Genomic DNA, 6000 nt, shown 5'->3' with positions numbered 1-6000 from the left:
AAGTGTTGCTCTGCTGTTTTTGCAGTGTTGGTGTTATGTGCTAGTCAATCACAGCTTAAAATTACATCTCAGGCTATGGTGTAATATATGTTCTTTGTTCAAATTGTTTTTGCGAAACAATAATTTAAGCCCATTTTTGTTATGGTGGCATTATGAAATTGTTTAAGGTGTAGGGCTGGTGGGGCACTTTCGCAGTAATTTTGTAGGCCGGCGGAGCCCGAACCCGGAAAGTCTCCTTCATGCATGTCCTTTTGGAGTTGTATGATCATTCGCCTTTTTTTATCATCCTTTATCTAACAACTTCTTGGTTAAAGTACATGTACCTAAGTTGTAAGATAACCCTTTTCAGGAAATGTCAGATTTTAACCAGTTTTCATGGGTTTCTTGGATTTAACAACCAGTGAAAAATTATTCAGTAGGCCTACAGCATATTTAAATAATAGTAAATAGCAAAGTATATTCAAAGTATCCAGACAGGACCTACATGTAGATTTTAACCAGTTTTCATAGTTTTCTTGCATTTTAAACCACAAGTGAAAAATGATTAAGTTTACAGCATGATAATACTGAATAACAAAGTATAGGCTATGATCATGATGATATTCAATGATATTCAAAAGCTGCTCAGATCACAGACCAATGTTAGTGAACAGCAGCAGCATGCAGCATACACAGATCCTGGATCTGTGGTATAACAGAGCTTATAGGTCAAGGCCATAATGTAATATTTTAACTTGCTGTGATTTTTAACATTGTCATAATTCATGTAATTAAATGTTCATGCCATCATACATACATGTATACCAGTTGCAACCAAGATCATTCTTAAACAGATCTTTTAAAGTTTTTTCCATGTAGTACATTAGAAAGTAACAATCCTGGCATGATGCACTTATGGTCCATTGCAAGCCCGATTCGACCTTTGTGGCATTAAACCCAGTTAACAGGAAATTAATCCAGTAAATCGATTCAATAAAGCAAATAAGCTCATGCATTCGATCACTAACGGCAACCAGCTTCGGTCGATTACCCCAGCTGCAGCGTGTGTAAACTCTAATTTGCATAGAGGCTGTACGTGAAATTATTGATTGGCTCCAAACAAAGGATTTGAACCGGTGCACGTAATCATGGCGCAGTGCAGTCCATTCAATCAAATGTTGTCATCAACCTATTTGATCGCAGTGCATTGTTATGTGTGTGAGACGAACTGTCGCGGTTGATTGCAATCAAACAAACGATGTCTTATGTATTACTTTGTTCCGTGATGAAAATCGTGATGTTTTATTTAATCACTCTCGAAAAATGTATTTCTTTTGTAGGCCTATTACTTTGTTTTGTGATGAAAATCGTGATGTTTTATTTCATCACGCTTTAAAACAAACGATTTCTTATGTATTACTTTGTTTCGTGATGAAAACCGTGATGTTTTATTTCATCATCACGCTCTAAAACAAACGATTTCTTATGCATTATATTTGTTTTGTGATGAAAATCGTGATGTTTTATTTCATCACGCTCTAAACAATAATTATAGTTACATGCATTTCAAGAAAAAATCTTATTAAAACGGTAGGCCCTATGTTGTTTAGAAAAAATGTAGAAAGTGATGATGATGATGATGTCGATGATGATGATGATGATGATGATGATGATGATGATGATGATGATGATGATGATGATGATGTCTCCAAAAGTGTCCCGGTTTTTTTTTTTCTTGCCCTAAATCGTGCGTATCTATTAATAAGGCACTTCAATAATCAATAATCAGTCCCGTGACGGCCTCCACTAACTAGCTACTAACTTGGGTTATGGGCCCTGATTTTCATGTTCACTGTCACTTACTCATCAGCGAAGTACGACCCTTTGTCAATTACCTACAGTACCAAATTTCGGCATACTATTTAAAAACTCATCATGATGATCGAACAGAGAGTACTTTAAATGTAGCTTGTACCGTTTTCGTGTGGCATTCTTCAGAAGTGAGCGGTCCGTTTACCAAAATTTTCGGTCAAATCTCCATTCAATTAACACGGGATTTGGCTAGCTATGCCTTGCCCTCACTCACTGTTTTACCAAAGTACGAATATTTCTGAACATCTAACCTAGCTGTAATTTTAGGTCATGTTAGAGAAATATATTTGCTAGAAGTTTTTGAGAGTACTTTTAATATTGGCCGGTTATTTTTCACACATTGACGTTAACTAGGCAAATGCCTATCCTTTTAACGTGGCACGATTTGTAGAGGTCACAGCTCAATGGTGAGAGCACTGTGTATTGTGTATAGGAAAACGGACAGTAACTGCAGTATGGATGGAGAAGAACTGCAACATATTGTTACATGTTTGGTGAAAATTGTCTTGATCAAAAAAAAAATCCACAACCGCAATTCATTCACAACCACAATTCATTCACAAATTGATCTACAGATTTGATCAAACCATGATCAAACAAACCTATCAAATTTTAGCATTTTATGCCCAGATTTTATGCCAAATATGAAGTGGACACACAGTCATCCTGATAGGCATATTAGGCCTGAAACTTTCTGAAAGAAAATACTGGAAAACATGTTGCATTTTATTCCTGGCTCATTTTTGGCCTACTTTGATCTACTTTGGCTACAGCAGTTTCATCAGCCTATTTTAATATAACATATAATTTAAATCATAGACTTTCAAAGGCTATGATGAAATCAAACATGTGTAGGTCTATGGTTATTTGATAGCCCTTGATAGGAGGATTGGAAACTCCGCAAATTACATACAGGAATTCGGGGCAGGAATATAGAAAAACTGAAAAAATAATAAATTCAACTAAAATAGTAGTTTCAAACTCATAGGAAATTATGGGCACATAGGCCTGTACAGAAGGGGTTGGGAAGTTCTTGATTTTGGATTGAGTACTGGTAAGGGTATGCGGCTGCATCGGATTTTAAAAAAGCCTTGTGAAATTTAAATTCCCACTTCAAAATCAGAATTTGCAATTGTAGGAAAAACTGAAATCTTTGTCATAGGCCTATGGAAATATATAGGCTATTACATTTTAATGATCAGATAACCATTGTCATGCAAAAAAATCATTTTGAAATATAGATACATGTAGCAAGTACAAAACAGAGTAGGAAATTAAGTGGCCAAAAATACATGCACAAAAAAAAAAAAAAAAAAAAAAGCATCCATCTAAACTCCCAGGTGTGCCATCTGGTATGCCCATCATGCAGAATGGGGTACTATGCAAATGTATTGTAAACAGGCTGCATATACCTTTTGTGTTATTCCCCCAGCTTCCCCCATTTGATGTTGTGTCACATTTTCCCTGTTTTTAATTTCCCAAGTTTTCAGTTTTTGCCCGAGTTTTTGCTTGTTGGCTTCTTTTTTTTTTATTTAAAACTAGAATCAGGGCATTTGGAATCCTTTATATTGTTTTTAAGGGTTTTGCTAACATAGGTGTGGAGTAAAATACATAGACTTTCACTGGCAAGTCTTGTGAAAACGAAAGTGGGTATGTTTCTACCAGAATTACAACTTAACTATTTATAGACCTACATGGTATTTTAAAATTCAATAGAAAAACACATACATTGTACAGGGTATCCCAATAAAAAGAGGCCCCTGATTGCGCCCTCTTTTTCGCCTATTTCTGAAAAGTTGATTAAATATATTTTGGTATACAAAGAAACCTTTAATCGTTAGCTTTTATAAACCAAAACAATTATATTAATCGGCTCACAACTTTTGAAGATATGCTCTTTTAAATAAAAGTACCCGTTTTTCACTCTGTCCACGGATATTAACAAACAGAGTGGTTGGGATGGCTCATGCTGTGGAGCCAGGGGGGTCACTCCCATTGTGGCCTGTACACCATCCGCGATAATCAACTTTTGAAAAGCACCCTAAACAAGGATTTAACCCTTGGCAAAAACGACACCCTAAACAGGGATTTCATTCCTAACATCAAATTTCATAATTTCCGCGTATTTAGAAATTGCAATTTTGCTACCCTTTTCCCCAATTTTTCATGTTTTTGACACCCTAAACGCGATACGCGCGTATCGTGCCTACCCACGAAAAACGACCCTTTTACGCGTTTTCATTATCGCGGATGGTGTACAGGCCACAATGGGAGTGACCCCCCCGGGCTGTGGAGTGGCCTGCACGATCACCAGACCTCACACCACTTGATTTGTTTCCTTTGTGGCAAAATCCAAGATCTTCGCAAACGTATTACTGAATGCATTCGCAAGTATCCGGCGCACAAGGATGGTACCCAACGCAATTGATGCAATGAAGACCAGGGCTGAAACCTGTATTCGCCAAGGAGGCAACCAGGTAGAGGGCAGAGCAGCACAGTAAACTCACTTCAGAAGAACCAAAGACAACCCAAACAGCCTTTAGGGCTACCTTTAATCCTAAAAAGAGAAATGACTTATGCTGTAAATAAAAAAGAAAGCAAGAAATAACAAAGTAAGAAATTAAGAAACATAATAAAACAAAAAGGCATAAATAACTAAGAAAATAATATTATTGCAAGTAAAGCAAAAGAAGTCCCATTCGGCATCCATTTTACACACAAATTAATGACACTATTAACAAAATCCATTGCCCATAAACCCACTGGTAAAGCTCATTCCATAAATAAAGTTATTTTATAAAGTTATCATTGAGGAATGTTTGATATTCATGCATGGTATGTGTACTCCTTTTCAATCTTTGAAGTAGCCAAACCTTCTCCGTGGACAGAGTGAAAAACGGGTACATTATTTTCTTTAAAAGAGCATATCTTCAAAAGTTGTGAGCCGATTGATATAATTGTTTTGGTTTATTAAAGCTAACGACTCAAGGTTTTTTTACATACCAAAATATATTTGATCAACTTTTCAGAAATAGGAGAAACAGAGGAACACCCTGTAGGAGCTTGTAGGGTTTGTTGCAAAAGGGCTGGGGCATAAACCAGGGCCATCGCAAGGGGGAAATTTTCCAATTTGTCCTGCTGATCTGCTACTAAAATTACTTAACTGAGGCGAAAATGTGCCTGTCTTCTTTAGGAACACTGGGAATTCCCAATTAAGCATTTTTTTTCAAAAAAAAATGGCAGCACATTGATGAATATATTGAGAATATTGAGAATATAGAGAATATATTGAATTTCCAAGAAAAACTGCATTTTTTTAAAGCTTGGGAATTCCCAAAAATTTGGGCGAAAATGTGCCTGTCTTCTTTAGGGACAATGGGAATTCCCAATCTTTTTCAGCAGTTTTTTTATGGGATTCCCAATTCTTGTGGATACAATCTTGGTCTGGGAATTCCCAATTATTGTGGATACAATCTTGGTCTGGGAATCCCAAAAAATGTTGGCGAAAATTTGCCTGTCTTTTTTTTAAGGATCACTGGGAATTCCCAATTTTTTAAGCATTTCTTTTTTTTTTCAAATATGAATTCCCAATTTTTTAGATAAAATTTTGGTTTGGGAATAAAAAAAAAAAAAATCACATGTCTTCTTTAAGGGGGTAAAATTTCTGGAATAGCCCATTATACTTGACATTGGTCAACTGAAATTTAGCTTTTTTTTGGGAAAGTCTGAATCATTTCCTACTAGCCCTCCCCCATCCCCACCAATCAATGATAATTGTCTCTAGGGGTTATTTAATGCGATTGTACATTATTCGACGCCATTTTACATTATTTCATGCGATTTTATATATTTTTCAGTGATTTTTGACATTTTGGCTAATTTTTACAATAATTTACAATTTTTTCATAATATAATGATTTTTACTGTTATTTCACATCATTTCCTGCGATTACATATTTTTCTTGTGATTTAATATTTTTCATGTGATTTTATATTTTTTCTTGTGATTTTAGTTTTTTTGCCAATATTTTATGCGATTTTGAGTGATTTCACTGAATTTTATCATTTGTACGACTTTTTACCAATACTTAACAAATTTTTTCTAATTTTGTCATAATGTTCCGACATGTTAAAATACTTTGCTGTTTT

Source organism: Amphiura filiformis, chromosome 14 (assembly GCF_039555335.1).
Source record: "Amphiura filiformis chromosome 14, Afil_fr2py, whole genome shotgun sequence".
Classification (NCBI taxonomy): domain Eukaryota; kingdom Metazoa; phylum Echinodermata; class Ophiuroidea; order Amphilepidida; family Amphiuridae; genus Amphiura; species Amphiura filiformis.
The sequence above is the reverse complement of the archived record's forward strand: the minus strand, read 5'-3'. Positions refer to the sequence as shown.